The sequence below is a fragment of the Protopterus annectens genome, chromosome 13.part0 (genome assembly GCF_019279795.1).
Source record: "Protopterus annectens isolate FY-2018-M chromosome 13.part0, PAN1.0, whole genome shotgun sequence".
NCBI classification, from domain to species: domain Eukaryota; kingdom Metazoa; phylum Chordata; order Ceratodontiformes; family Protopteridae; genus Protopterus; species Protopterus annectens.
This window is the reverse complement of record NC_056747.1, coordinates 1047117067-1047134233: the sequence shown is the minus strand read 5'-3', so window position 1 is coordinate 1047134233 and position 17167 is coordinate 1047117067.

The following is a 17167-nucleotide window of genomic DNA, read 5'->3' as shown; positions in this document are numbered from 1 at the left end:
GGGCATGGATATTTACTGGTGATAAGGAGGCTGAGGAACATGCCTACTCTTTCCCACACCAGGGACCCATGCCTGTATTTGCTAGTGTGTGCTTGTCATAATGCCCAGCAGCCCTAGGTCAATAAGCTAATTGCTGGCCAATTTCTAGTTACTCAAGTTACTTGGATTACTTGGGATAGCTCCGTTAAGCAAAAGCTAGACGTAAAACCAGTCAGACTGCCAAACATGAACTAAGAATTGCTGCACTCAGTATAGATTCAGTGATGGGACACAGCTTATAAAGTGGATGACATGATGGTTGGGAGGAGACTGGACATCCTCTGTAGTCAGGAGACAAGATGGAAGGGATAGTGAAACAAAGCTACTACTCAAGGAGAAGAATTTTGGTGAGATAGTGATCTTAGAAGACAGTTTAGAATGTCACCAGAATTAGTGATAGACTCATGACAATTCAAATCCAGTGTAAAGATAGGGCAGTATTCATAATCTCAGCCTATGTCCCACCAGACGGTATTTAATAGCAAGGAAAAGAATGCATTCAGACAGCAACTGCAGGCCCTAGTAGATAAAGCAGGACAATGAGTTAGTGTTGACTGCTCATATTGGGACAGACATAACAGGATATGAGGACTGCCTGTGTCCTCATGGGTGGGGCAACACGGATAAAGGAGAAGATGTCATTCTAGACTTCTGTTTGGTAAATAGATTGATGTCAGCTAACACATGGTTCAGCAAGAGTGACCTTCAGAAGATCACATACAAGAGTGGCTAACATGCTACTTGGGTAGACTTCTTCCTAATAAGGAAAGGGCATAGGTATAGAGTCAGAGGTTGCAAAGTCATCCCCAGTGAACCAGTTAGTGCATAAACCACTGTTAGTCACAATCAGCTGCAAGCAGTGATCAGAGAAAACTGTAAGGTCAAGAGAGAGACCAGGCTGAAGACCTGGAAGTTAACTGGAGTGAAAGCACAAGAGCTGAAAGAAACACTCAAGGCTCGAGCACCTGAGGAAGAAGAGAAAATAGGTGGAGTTGAAGTAGAATGGCAACAGCATGGGTGAGGACTATAGAACAGCTATATGGCCAAGCCACATATGAAAATAAGGTACATAAGGAAAGCTGGTGGCGGAATGCGGAAGTCCCAGAAACTATCCAAAGAGAGAATGCAGGGAAAAGTGGGAAAGAGAAAAGATGAAATACTGGTTGGCTAATGAGGCTAAGAGAGAAGCTGCAACAGCAAAGAACAAGACATCAGATGACCTCTATCAGTTTCTGGAAAATGACTCAGCAGATGGCACAAAAAATTCTAACAGGCTGCAAGGCAAAGACAAAAAGATAAAGGTAATATTCATCAGCCACATTCATAAAGGATGACAGCAACAACCTGCTCAGCAATGCACATGGCATCAAAGGCTGATGGAAGAAATAATTCCAGAAACGTCTGGCTGAAGGAAAACTCCACAGATACTGTGCCACCACAAGCACAACCTATAATAAAAGAGGAAGAAGAACACTCCCGATAAGAAGTAGGAATGACACTAAAAATGAAATCAAGAAAAGAAGCAGGCTCAGATGAGGCTACGGGCTGGGTGAGATAGGAACAAAATGTCTCCAGCGGGTACTCATAGCAGTATGGGGAAAAAGGTGTACTCCAGATGACTGGAAAATAAGCATTCTAGAGCCACTACACGAGAACAAAGGGAACATTCACAACTGTGGAGAGTGTAAAAATATCCAACTCCTGTCGCACTGCATGACATTGCAGGAGAGGGTGACTGATAAATAAATACATGGAGTACTGGAAAATATGATGACCACAAAGATGTTGCAGGGCAAAATTGAATTTAGAACAGCAACACACCCACCACCAAACTCCTCCGGCAAACCAAGACAACTGTAAGATGGTAAAATGCAGCCAAAAAAAATTCACAGTAAAAAACTGTTTGCTGAATGTAAAAATACACAAAGGAACCAGAACTGGTGTCCATTAATATAAAATTTTAATTGATCTAAGCACTTTTGTCCTTGTCTAAAGACTTTGTCAGAGTACTGGAAAGTAACTTTGGAGATGAGCAGTTCGGATTAAGATCAGGATGCAGCACAATTCACCTGATGTTGGCAGTGAGACAGATACTAGAGATGAGAGTCTGACTGGGCATTCCTAGACTTGGAGAAAGCATATGATGGTCCCAGAAAAGCTGATTTGACAGTCCTGTGGTGGTTCGAAGTCCCGGAAACATTGATCAAAGAAATGCAGCCTATGTACAACGACACAGGTATGAACAGTATTCCGACTTACAGAAGAGTAACTAGAAGGAGTGGCTGTGCATCAGGGTCCAGCTCTGAGCCCACTGCTGTGCAGACTGCTGATGGACTACATTAGCAAACAGGTCGGAGAGGACAGGTCAACAAAGATACAATATGCAGATGATGTAGCATTACAAGCAGACTCTGAACAGGAACGTCAGCAAATGATAGGGGAATGGGTTGTGAAATTATAAGCAGTATAAGCACATGGAATGAAACTGAGTACAGAAAAGGCACTTGTCATGGCAGCAAATTAGAAGAAGCAGAAAATTTAGGTAGATGGGAAAATAGTGAAACAGGTTAACAGCTTTAAGTATTTTTGAGGGGTGGTTGAGGAGAAGGAAATCCTGAATGTGGAGATCAAATCTAGAATCAGAGGGGCTGCAGTCAACTGATATGTAATGTCAGGGTAAGTGTATGATAGAGGAATGACAAAGAAGCTGAAAATTAAGGTATACAAAACAGTGGTGTGACAAGGATGTGACCAGTGCTACTGTATTGTATAGAAATGTGGACAGTGAAGGCAGAGCAGCTGAGGAAGCTGGAGATGATATGCCTGTGATGGGGTGGTAGGATGCACACTATGGCACAAATGAAGAAATGAGAACATCAGGGTAGAAATCAAAGTAGCTCCATTTGCAGAGAAGCTTAAAAAAACAGATTATGTTAGTTCAGGCACATATATAGGAAAGCAGAAAACAATCTGGTAAAGAAGGTTTGGGAGAGACAGAAAGAAGGCAAGAGGATATAAGGGTGTCCATAAAAGAAACGTGATGGACTGTTTGAAGCATTACCATCGAAGAGGGTGGGAGAGTGTCATTGAATCGAGAAGGATGACGACAGTTGACATTACATTCCAACCCCATGTAGACAATGGGAAAAAGGGAGCTGATGATGATGAACTTTCTCTGTGTCAGTGTTGTGATATCTCAATGCTTATTTATAAAAGTGTTACTACTTTCATGCCATTATTACCAAAAGGTGGTTGCATAGGGTGTAAGGAATCCCCACTTGTATGATTCTGTGCTGATCTTGTATCTGTGTGTATAGTATTTAACATTTCCATGCACACACATATATTTTGATTATGCTGCCAGAAAACTTTCCTGTAAGTTTTCAAAAATATCATATATATATATATATATATATATATATATATATATATATATATGTAACTTAATTACTATTAAGGTGTGCTAGCATGCTGTTAAATGTTATAGTAAGTCAACAATAGACATTTTTGCTCTGCATAGCCAACAGTCTACTTTTTGTTTTTGCTAGTGAGCCTTTCATTAAGTGCTGCCTGAATGGTACAATGCTACATAAATCAAATTATTTTCTTAAGGTGGCATCTTTATGCTTTTGGAATGGCACGCACCTCAACATTTCCTGTTCAGAAAAAAATTTAAAAAGCGATGGAAGGGCAGCTATAAAAAACCTTACGGTCCCCAGTTGTTGCAGTTCTGTTAAAGGTACAGCTCCAACCATTTATTTTGACCACTGCAGCTTAGTTGATGGTGATTTTTTTTGTATTTTGTAGGTATTTTCTCCCCCACTGGTTTTCTAGAATACTTCACCCCGAAGGTTAGGATTTTGTATGAAAAGGTGTGGCTTAAGAAAAATAATAAATTAAATTCCATTGCTTTTCACACATACTTTGCTTCTTGCTACTATTTGATTAAGTTGTGTTTCACAGAAAATACATGAATGTGAACCAGCAGTTAGATATATTACTGACTACTGGCAGGCTGGACAGCAACTGTTTAAAGCTAAGACTGCTGTCATATTTCTCACATTTAATTTTCTTAATTTTGGCACTAAGTACCACAAATTCAATATGGTGATTAAGTTACAGCAAAACAACAGAACTGTATTCGATTTACAACACATTACATTCAGCAGTGTCAACATTAATGAATTAACCACATACCTGAAATATTTCCTGCATTGAGTCTGGTTGTGTTGCATTTGCAAATGGTTGCAAATTGATTGTTTTCAACTGTGCACAGTGTGGCCTGATTTACTTTGCTCTCATTCCGATTCATCCACATTGCCCCTTCCACATATTCACTCCCCTCTTCATAACTGCACCACTTTTACTATTTATGTTTTTGCAACTTATAATCATCATACTGTTTTGTTCTAGTGCAACCATTTTCACCTCTTCTATTCCTAAGGTATTCGTGAAAATCTACTGCCAATCATTAGCGGACCGGAGTTCCGTTGTGGCGACCCCTAACCGGGAAAAGCCGAAAGACAACAACAACTATTCCTACATCACGTACACTAAGTGTTTCAACTAATTTGCATATTGAATCACTCATTTAGAAAATCAAATGACAATTAATTAATGAATACTCATGTTTTAGTAAACACTTATTCAGCTAGAATTTTATATACAACCTTCTTGGTTTATAATATCATTATTACATATAGGTTCATAAGTAGTTAATAGCCATAGGGTCCACTACACCACTGAGGAGCCTATCACAATTTCCCCTAAGCATTGTCTAGCTAAGTGACTTGCACAAGGTTATACAGTACGCAAAGGATGCTCAAGGAATCAAACCCTGGACCATAGAAAGCAGCTCTTTAACAGCTCATAGCTTTAGTAGGAATAATACTAGGTAAGTGATCGTGTGGATCATAAGATGCCTAGCTAGATACACCTTTAAGCAAAAAAAAAAATAAAACTTCTTGCCACCCTTGTTGCACACTTAATATTGCTTACCTTCCAAAATAAGCAGGGTATTGCATGATAAGCCTGACGTACTCTAGTGGCAACTTATTCCACAGGCTGTCACTACCGTGTGTTAAGAACCTATCCCTCTAGTATGTCTTATGTTTTGGTGTAGGTCTGTACTGTAGGTATTTGTAGAGGCACTGGTTTTACAAAGAAATAGGCCAGAATAATATTGGGTCTTTCATGGCTTTAAAAACAAGATGCAGAGCACCTTGGAGCAGCCAGTGGGCTACTAAGTATAAGAAGAGTCTGTGCTAATATTTAGAGAAAGTTGGTCAAGACCTTTAATTTTCTTGGTCAGAATCTTTGGGGTTTTTCTAGTTAAGTGATATGCTTGGATTTATACTTCCCAAAGGGGCATTGTAATTAATGATGGGTTTGATAAGGGAAAAGTACAGAGGTTGAGAAGCAGCGGCCTTAGGTCAGTTGGTGCCCTAGGCAAAAGGGCTCCACGGTGCCCCTCCCACACTACCCAGGTGCCCCCATCCTGGTCTACCTACACTAAATAAATACTGGAAAAGCTCCGCTGCCACAGCGGCGCCCTAGGTGGATGCCTAGTTGGTCTATGCCTAAGGCCGGCTATGAGGTTGAGTTATTTTGCTCTTTGCTCTTTGATAACTGGGACAGATAGAAGGACTTCCTGACAGTGATGAAAACAAGATGAATGAATGAATGAATGAATGAATGAATGAATGAATGAGAGAGAGAGAGAGAGAGAGAGAGAGAGAGAGAGAGAGAGAGAGAGTTATCCACACTATTAGCCTTCTGTTTCCCCATGAGAGTCAGATTTTAGGGAGTAGGTGAGTTTGCTGGACCTGGATAATGTAGGAGGTGGACGCAGCTTTTTTCTGGAACACTACTATGCCACACCTTTTTGCATTTAACGATACCATTTTCAGTACATTAAGTATGCACATGTTCCAGTTCTTTGGTATCAGTGGATGAGACAATAAACGGTACCTAGCTTGAAGTTATCAGCAAACATGTTCAGCCACACTTCTGGAATACTGACTTGAATGTCTGCCAAATAAATGCCAAACAGGAGAGAGCCTAGCACTAATCCCTGTGGCATCCCACTTGTAATTTTGTATTACGAGAGTGTACCAGCAACTTTCACAATCTGGGTTCAGTTGTATAGGCAATTTGCAATCCAACAGACAATGCTGGGATTTATATTGTTTGCCTAATTTTTCAGTAATTTCTGTGTGCAGAATAGTATCAAAACCCATGGCCAGATCAAAATAAGCAGTGTATACAGAGTGGCCACTGTAAATAGACCTCTGTATCCTTTCCAAAGAAGCTTACTGGATTCAGGAGCTAGGATCCACCCTTCACAAATCCAAACTCTATAGGGGTCTAGTTCAGATAAGTTGCCTGTGCATGCATAAATGGGTTCTGCTATGATATGGTCCATGACTTTCCAGGCAAAGCTGGTGAGGTTGATGGGCCTATAATTACCTGGTTCTGTACAAGGACCACCCTTGTATAGGGGAGTCACAGTGGTTGTTCAAATGTATCAGGCACAAACCTGTAGACAGGCTGAGATTGAATATTTTAAAAAGAGGCATACTTGGCACTGATAAGAATGCAACTTGGTATGTTGTCTGATCCTATAGAAGTATTACTTTTAGACTTTGACATAGATTGTAAGGTTTCTCTGCTTGTCCCTACATACCAAAATAATGGTAAGGTACAGTCCCTCTCCTACTGCTCCCTCCCTGAAAGGTGCACTATGATAGAAGAAGCCTGTGCAATTAAAAAATAAAAGAAAATCGTCTGCTTGTCTCTACATACCAAAAGAACGGCAAGATTACTATCTATCTGGTTTTCACTTATACAACTTGCTGAAATGGGTCTAAAGCACTGCCAGTCAGTCCCTAAAGGCCCTTAAATCTAATACTTTCCCTTAAAATTGGCTAACTGAAAGAATATGTACTAAAAGAAACTAAACATCCCCTAAAGTTCTTACCTCATAAGCAAAGTTCTTACCTTGCAAGCAAAGGCTGTAGCTATCTTGTGGGCCGGCTAAATTCTGTATAATCCCATCAACTGCTAGTTCCCCCTCCCCCCAGCTAAGGATACAAGGTTACTTATCCCCCTGTTGGAACCCCCATTTTTAAACTGCCCCATGCTCCTGGACACAATCGGTAGACTTCCCTTAGCGTGGTATGTAAATTATTGTCAATAAGCTTTATTTTATAGAGTAATATCAGAGTTTTATGTGATTTGCCTCTCATATGCTCTTTGGTTAAATGTGTTACTTCTTATGTAATTAACTGCTCAAATGGTCAGTTCAGGTAAACGCCCATGAGTGAACGTACTTTTTACTACTTCATGGCTCTATCTAGTGAGCGCATGTGATATAATTTTAAATGTTCTAAAGCTTCATATATGTTAAAGGCTGATACTACATGGTATTCTACAGTCACAGACATGTTTAGAGTACAAACGACTGCATAGGCTTGCATTCTACTGCTCCTAGGCTTGTTATTGGATAAGCAGCTGAAGTGTATCATTGTCTAAGTAATATAAATATATATTGTATTAATGGTTATAGAATCACATTTGAAGGCATAATGGATGCATGAAAAGGTGTCTGTGTAGGTTTTTCATAAGGTTAATGGCTGGAGTTAGTGTGGAAAAGTACAGTTATATCCTTTGCTAGGTACAGTCCCTCTTCTACTGCTCCCTCCCTGAAAGGCGCACTACATTAGAAGAACCTTGTGCAATTAAAAAATAAAAGAAAATCCTCTGCTTGTTCCTACATACCAAAAGAACAGCAAGGTTACTATCTATCTGTTTTTCACTTATACAACTTGCTGAACTAGGTCTAAAGCATTGCCAGTCAGTCCCTAAAGGCCCTTAAATCTAATACTTGCCCTTAAAATTGGTTAACTGAAAGACTATGCACTAAAAGAAACTAAAGTTCCTACCTCATAAGGAAAGTTCTTACCTTGCAAGCAAAGGCTCTAGCTATCTTGTGGGCCAGCTAAAGCCCCACTGTGCTCAGGCTTGCTCCCCTCCCTACCCTGCCTCCATATCCCACCCACCCTCAGTACTGCTAAATTTATATCTGTATGGTCACACCCCGTTTCTTTATACCCTTCCACCATCTCACACAACATCAGGGGTCACTCCCTCTCCTAAACCCAGTCTTCTCCTTCTCTTTTTGCAATACCCTGTTCAGACTATAATCCTTTAAAATGTATCAGCTACCCACAACGTTATCACTAACAAAACCACTACTATTTTGCCTACTATCACTAATGCTCACTCTGTATCTCCATACCACTTATGAAAATCAGTTCTATCTAGGAATCCAATATCCAAAGTGCCAAACCTCTACACCAAAACCCTCTTATCCAGTACCTCATTTAACCATCCATCTCTTATCCGACTCCTCTTCTCCTGTATCCTATCACCATATTAGATTCAAAAATGTCAACTCTTAAACCAAACACTATCAAAAACTAATAAATAAACTTCTAAAGCTCTTAGTCAGTTTACACTACAACCTATTAACTGATGGAGACATTCACCCAAACCCTGGCCCAACCACTGCTGTGGAAACTGGCTCCCAAGCTTTCAACCCAATAGCACTATACCTCTAGGCAGGGCCCCTAATTCACTCCTAGCCTTTCACCTATATATCAGAAGTATAAACAACAAAGTCCACATCCTACATGCCCTCTTAGATGTCCATTTCTCAGATATACTCTGCCTCACTGAAACCTGGCTAAAGCCCACAACTAAAGACAATGAGGTTCTACCATTGGGATACAACATAATAAGAACTGACTGCTGTACTAGAAAGGGAGGTGGGGTAGCTGTAATTTATAAAAATACACTAAAAGTTACTAGAGAAACCCTTCCACCACCCAGTTTTGATAATGCTGAAATTCTTACCACCAAATTACAAAGTAACAAAAACAAATATATAAATATTGTCTGTATCTACATTCCCCCAGGCAATAACACTAACATCCTAGAAGACATACTCCACTGGTTAACCAACAATTACCCTAGGAAACCATTGTGCTTGGAGATTTCAATATAGACTGGAACTCATACTTCTTAGAATCCCCTTCCACCCATATAAATCTATATGGGTTTACACAAATTATATCCTCCCCACTAGGATCAGTAAACCCAATAAAAAAGAAAGCATCCTAGATTGGATACTTATCAATAGCCGTCCCCATATGTATAAAGGTGGGACCCTCCCTGATGACCTCAGTGATCACTCTCTAATCCATATCATCAGACATAAAAATTATGATCCCCACCAGCCCAGTCACAAAACAATTAGAAACAATAAGAACTTCATTCTCGCCAACTTTCAAAATGAACTAAAAGCATGTAACTGGTCAATCCTAAAATGGCTGCCACTTGATGAAGCTGTGGTATTCTTTAATACTAAATTTCTTGCCATACTTGACTCACATGCCCCCCGCACATACCACTCAAACTAAAACAAAAGCTGCACCATGGCTTACAAAGGTTATCAAATCAAAGATCAAACTTAGAAATAAAATATGAGCCACCTGGTGCGACACCAAAGCCCCTCTAGATCATCTGTGATATCGGCAGCTTTGTAATGACACAAAAAAATCCATTCTGATAGACAAAAAAAAAAATACTATTATAATCTTCAACAAAGACACCAAAATAAACCTCAAAAGTTTTGGGCAGGTATAAATAAACTTCTTCATCCAGGACAATCCACCACTCCTACCCCTTCCCCTTCTACCCATAAATCTCCAGAAGAGATTGCCAACACCTTTAACAGCTTCTTTACTGAGACTGTCCAGACCCTTGCTAGCCAGCTAACTCCCACAAGCACTAATTCTATCATAACCTCACCCACTACCCATCTCCCCTTAAGTTTCCAACCAGTCTCTATCTCACTTATCGATCCCTGCTTAAAAAACTAAAGCCGACCACCATATCTGCAGATCTTCTACCTGCAGAGTACCTACAAAAAGCCACAGATGTCATAGCTTATCCAGTCTCAATCTTGATCAATAGAACCATAACTGAAGCCTCCATCCCCTCCATTTGGAAAACTTCCCATGTCATACCACTCCACAAAGGTGGCAATTTCACAGAACTATCACATTATAGACCTATTGCCATACTTTCACCACTGGCCAAAATAGTGGAGAAATGTACTCATAAACAACTCTTGCGCTGTCTCATACACAACAATCTGCTGGCTAACTCTCAGCATGGCTTTAGGCCATACCGTAGTACCTCCTTTGCCCTCCTATCTTTCTCCAGTGTCATAAATCATAACCATAATAACAACAAACTATCCTCAGCCCTATTCCTCGACCTATCCAAAGCCTTTGATATGGTCAACCACCAACTACTCACTGCCACTGTGAAATCCATTTCCTTGAATAACCATGCCATTCAATGGTTTCAATCCCATCTGAATGGCAGACAACAGGCTGTCTTATGGGAAGGAAATCTATCTACTCTACTACCCCTCACCCTTGGAGTTCTCCAGGGCTCTATTTTCTCTTTTCAATCTTTATTAATGACCTTTACTCTGTCATTCCAGATGCTACATGCATACAATATGCAGATGATTCCACGTTGATCTTCTCAGCCTCCACCCCATCTGATGTGCATACTCTATCCCAGAAAACATTTAACACAGTTGAGAACTGGCTCTCATGTCACCATTTGCTCTTGAACCCTAAAAAAAACAAACTACTACTTTTTTCCCCCACTCACAGGTCGACACCACTTTCCTTTATGATTTCCTCTAATAATGGAACTGTTATTCCCCAATTAATCATACTAGGGGTAACTATTGATAATAACCTTAAATTTGAAGTGCATATCAATCAAACCATTAAAACCATTAATAAAAAACTGGGCTCCCTATATAAGAATAAAACTTTCCTTACCCCACTAGCAAGGACTGTCGTTGCCCACACTCGTTTTCTCTCCAACATTTTCTATGCCTCCTCCATTTTCACTAACTTGAAAAAATCTGAACTCTGCAAACTCTCAAGCTGTTATAATCACATTGTTAGATTTACCACTGGCTCTACTTACATAACTCACCACTGTCAAAACCTTAAACCTCTAGGATGGCTAGAACTGACTAGCTCACTTCAATATAATCAACTTGTAGTAGCCCAAAAAATTCTCAACCAACCAGATAATACCCCTGCACTTAAAAACATTATTTATCCCCATAGGAACATGAGGCCAATGTGCTCTTCTAACAAACTACTAATTCAAACACTCAAAACTAACAACTCAGCTGGTGACTCCTTGTTTTCTAACTCCTGGCAAAATTTGTAATTCACTTCCAGCTAATCTAACACTAGAACCATCATTAAACCAATTCAAGAAAAATCTCAAACAGTATTTCATGACACACTGGCTACACCTCTGCCAGAATCCAGACTAACTCTTTCCATACTATTGTATACGTAACAGCATTGTAAGGAATACTTAGCTGCTTCTATCTGATTGTCTGTAACTATATACGTTTGATTTATGACTGACAACATTTGTTTTTAATGTTCATGCTTAATTTCAATGTTATGTTTTTAATGTTGGAGCTTTTCTCCCCAGGCCTCCGCTGAAAATGGACATGTATCCATTCGGACTATCCCAGTCAACAAATGTAAAATAAAATAAATAAATAATAAATAAAATTTCTTCCAAAGTGATTTTAGGAGAAACTAAATATTCAGAGATACTGGGGTTAGGTAAAGGTGAGGTAAAGTTAAAGCTAAGTATGTCTGCTAATATATTGGCTATAGCCTTTGGATCAGAGCATGTGATATTATAGATAAGCTTAGTGAATTGTTGGATATAATTCCTTAATTTTCTGACAAGCTAAAGAAAGATTTGTAGTTTCCTTTGGTATCTCTGGCAAATCAACCTTAAGTTTGTCTTCTGCTTTGTTGTTTCTAATAATGCTCTTAAGTTTCTTGCTTACACATTTCATTCTGGTCTTGTCTTGAGGTAGGGAGATGGGAATTACTAGGAATTTTTCATATATTTCCTTTTTTGTTATACATTTTATTTATACAGAAAGTCCACCAGAGAGGTTTATTCCGGAATTTACCATTATATTTAGGGCAGATGAGTACTGACTTTTCTACGCAGCTGTTAATGTGCTGGTAAAAGTTGGAGGTGAATGCGGGAACCCTTTTAGCTGGGAATTTTGTAAATGTCTTCTACAAGCTAAAGTGGCTTTAACCTGGAGAATACCCTAAAGATAGTCACATTTCTTGATAATGTAGTATAATTAAGCCTAACAGAGACAATAATTGATTTGTAATCAAATTTAGCCAGGGATGAAGAGACGTATGGTAGGGTATAGGCAGGGGCTAGGTTGATAAGGACCTCGTCAAGGATGTTAGAATCTCTAGTGGGTAGTTTTAAAATTTGTCCCAGCACATTGTTATTAACAAAGTCTAGGAAATGCTGAGCTTACCCACTTTTAGTGGTGCAAGTGTACCAGTGTTTGGTTAATTGAAGTCCCCCAGTAAGAAGGTGTTTGCTTTAGTATTTAATGCCTTAGTGGTATTAAGGTAATGTCCATTATCTTTGGTGGACATTAATGGGAATCTGCAGCTATACCTTTTGTGGTACACTGAAGTATAGATAAGGCACACAGGTGCACTGTGTTGACAAACATCGCCTCCCTATTTCCCGTACTTTATCTTTCCTTTACTTACTTTTCTTCATCTCCCACTTTCTGATCATCTTGGTTCTGTATTACAGCATATCCACTTTGCTCAGTGATATAGAGTTATTGCTATCATATGACTTAGTTTCAGCTATGAATCCTTGTAACTTGTTGTAGAGGCAGATATATTTTACCTGCAAGCAGCAATCCTTTTACAGTTTACTGTAATACTCAGTTTACTTTTTCCAGTGTGCCTTTTCTTCCTCTACCTTACTGGCCATCAGGATAACTTCTATCAGGCTGGAGCCCATTCATTCCATAGGGGTGAAGAGTTCCCCTCAGATTTCTGGGGGACTAGAGCTGGCTGGTGGGAGCCATTGCCCCGGCAAACACTCGGGAGTTTTGTGCTCTAGCTGGCATTCTGATAATGATCACTCACTTTCTTATGAATGGGTTAATCCCTCCACTTGGGTGGTGATGTGGGCATCCACATCACTGCAGTGACCACCTGTGTCCATCTATCAATTTATAAATACTCCTCCATATGGCCAAGTAGTATTATCCATCACTGGCTTGGATGATTACAATCTTGTCCCCATACTATCCCCTCATGTATGACACCATTCCTGCCCTTCAGCAGTGATGTTTGGAACAATTGCCTGTGCTGGTTAGAACTCATCCCTTCTCCCTGGATGGGCACACACATCCCCCCAGTGTGTGCCATCAAGCACCCAAGCTGCTACTTGAACTCATAGTCAGAGCTTTATTTATCTATGCCATCAGCAAAGATGAGACCTGAAATCTCAGTTTATTGGTTCATTCCTGCAGCATTTTTTGTCTTTTGCTCTCCCCAGGACCTATTGGAGCATCTATCCTTACATATTTGTCTAAGTCATTCCAACAGAACAGAGACCAGGTATTCCCAGGCTATTTAAGAACCCTACAGCCCATTCATTCCTATCTGGGAATCCCTATTAGCTCTCTGTTCCCCCACTAGAGTCAGATTTTAGGGAGTGGGTGAACTTGCTCATCCTCTCAAGAGATATAAATTATTCAGAGGATTGTAGCCCCACAGCTCATCTCCAAGCCCGAGTGAGAACAGCCCTCACTTCAAAACAAAACACAGCATCCCACGGACAGGATGGTGTCCCGACTGTGTCTTCCAACTCTCACAGAGAATTAAACCCGCAGTTAGGACAGCTGTTTAATCTTAGCCTCACCTCAGGATCGTACCCAAAAGGAGTGGCATACACGCTTACTTAGTCCCCGCTTCACATAAAGGCGGTGCCCACACACCTCCTGGAAATTACTGCCCCATTAAGCCGAGACATAAGCCCCTATCTGCAAATGGAGAGAGAGGATCATAATGGAACTCATAAATAAAGACATAGAGGAACTTTGACTGACTTTCAACATCAGTTGGCTTTTGTCTTGGGAGTTTCCTGCCAGCAGTGACAGTTGACTTTGATGACAGAAAGGCCATTGATTGATGAGCCTCAGCAGATACAGCAGCCCTCCACGAATACCCCAAGGCAACCGACACAATACTCATCAGCTCATCGCTGAAAACATACATCACAAGTGATGGGTTGCAACATGGCAAGATGGGTTCAACTGGCGGCACAAGCGAGTTTGAGTGGTGTCTCAAGAGTTGCCCATGTCATATCAGACGCTGTGCCTGTCATCAGTGGGTCCCCACAGAATCAGTCCTGGGTCCACTCTTGTTAAGCAATCTACTTTCTGAAGTACAAGCAAACACAGGAGTTATAGGCTGACAAAGTTTGCAGATGATCAAAAAGGCATCTGACGATCAACATCTCTGACAAGGGCCTCACAGAAGGGGATCTCAGAGCCAGAATGCTGGGTCAAGAGCCGTAGAAAAAAAAGGCCAAAAAATGACATAGTCCCAAACGGGAAAACCCTAGTTACCCCTATAGCTACCATATAGGTGACAGCACACTGAGTCAGGGAAAAGGGGGGAGGGTGACCCAGTCTTTTTCGTTGACAGTAGTCTTGTTTTTGACGCTCATGGACCTAAAGTAGTTAGGAAAACACCTATCGCCCACCCTGATCATGATCGGTCACGTACTCAAGAGAGGGTCATACCACTCATCGCTCATTAGACCTATGATATATTACAGTACAATTACGTCCCTATGGATCTGACCAGATGCAGCTTGCGGCTTAAGAGGCCCCAAAAGTTCCTCACCAAAGGAAAAATCAAAAATAAATATGTCTTGCTGCCCGGTGAGAAAGAACTCCACTTATGTTTCAGATCTGCGCTGCTTGCTCAGTGACTCAGGAGGTGACATAGGCAGCCATGTTCCAGGCCTGATGAATATGAATATGCTTCACCTCAAATCATCCCCTAGAACCAGAACTCAGAAAGACTTACACCTTGATACGACTTATAAATAAATAGAGCGAGCTGGAGGGACATTCAGATCCCCAGAGACTCCCTATGCTGTGGAACAAAATCCCTGTCAGGCAAGAGAGCAGGCATGGCCTTGTTCCTTGTTCAAGAGAGGAAATGGATGAGAGATAGAGACCGCAGATATACAGGGAGGGATGTCACCAAGCTGCACAGTACACAGAAAAAAAGAAAAATGTAGTTTTTATTCAACTAAAAACTAAAGAGGGAGTGGCATAACTATGGGCTAGGCTTATAAATGCCCTTGGGCAGATAGCCTAGTATGAACCTATGAACCTATGAACCTATGGATTGTGGCCTACTAGCACCCACTCCCCCCTTGGCAATTACTTTGAGGCTGATATCACTGCCTACTGAGAGGAGGAGCATGCCTCTACATGCCAGTTTCTCCTTGGCTGCACAGTGTGAAAGCACTAATGGCAGTGCAGGTTTGGCCAGTTCAGAGCTCCACTAGATGAGCAGCTCCTGCTAAGTGTCACTTGTGTGGCCAGCCAGAGTCCCTTCCCTCCCTCCCTCCCCAGGATTTGTGTGCCAGCAGCAACACCTCACTCCCATCCTCCTCATCCACCTCCTACAGGCACTCCTGCAACATAGTCGGGCCTTTTTCCCTCTAAACTACAGAGTTGCTGTAGTTTTTCTCTCATTCCCTTGACTTTCCCATCACAATTCAACTCTTCAAACTTCTCTGGTATTTCTAGGTGAAAGATGAGTAATATGTTATGACTCATTAATTCCAAATTTCCTTTCTCCCCTGCACTCTGTTTTATCACTAACACTACATCTTTTCTAGCCTTGTCCTCTCTGTACCTCTTTGCATATAATCCTGTCCCTCCACCTCTGTTCAGCACCTGCTTAAGAAACGGATAAAGTTTACCCAGACTGATTCCTAGCTCTCCCCTACTTCTAGTCCATGCTAAGTTCTATCTTGTTTGGTAATCCTTGGTGGCAGATAAGGTGTTACAATCTGGTTCCTATCTCTCCCCTACTTTTATTCTAGTTAGTATTTCTGTGTTGCTTGGTGATATTTGATGGCAGGTGAGTTTTGACATGCTGAATTCTAGAATCCCCCCACACCCCCATGCACACGCACTTATAATCTCCTTCCTGCTAAAAGACTACACTGTGCTCTGTATCCAGTAATCTTACCCTATAGAAATTACCCTGACACCAACCCTAGATCGTTAGCTCATTACTGGTGCTCCATCCTATCTACCTAAAATATTGCTCTGTTCAGAAATCTGCCCTGTACCCTGTGATCTTTTTTTTAACACTATCATTTAAGACGTAGGCACACACATTAATAGAAAAGAAAACATGCCATATTAGCATTTTTTCCATTTAAAGAAATGAAACATTTCAGCAAATGTTATACATTCCGTTTACTTTGTTTATAACAACTGTTTTTCAGTCCATTACATAAGTTGCTAAATTCATGCCTTCCCTTAAACCTTATTCCTCCTCCTGAACATTATTCTGCATGTATTGTTCCCACAAATTCCATTTATTTCTATTAATCTGCTCCTTTACTTTTCTAAAGATCCCTCTTCCAACTCTTTTATGTCTTTTACAATATTCAGTACTTCAAATACAGTTGGTTTAGATTTTGATTTCCATTTTCTAGTATTTTTTCTGGCAGCCAACAGAATTAAACATAATAAGGCCTTACTGTGCAATTCAAATCCTGTGTCCCAACTCAAAAGCATCATTTCCTTAGTTACAGCCATTTATTCCTCCAATATTTCTGGCAGAGTACTCTGTATGGAATTTTTAAAGTCTGCCAACTCATTGCACTAAAAAACATGTTCCCACTTATTTTTTTTTTCCCCATCACATCTCCAACATTTACTAGCTACCTGAGAAAAAAGTCTTTGAAGTCTACTTGGAGTATAAAAATACTGTACTTATGCAAACACTTCCAAGTAAAAATCCTAAATCTTCTGACTTTGTTGCATACTTGAGAACCACACAAGTGTCCTGCAACTGTTCCCTTCTGAATTGCTTTTCCAGCCTCTCTTCCTAATCTT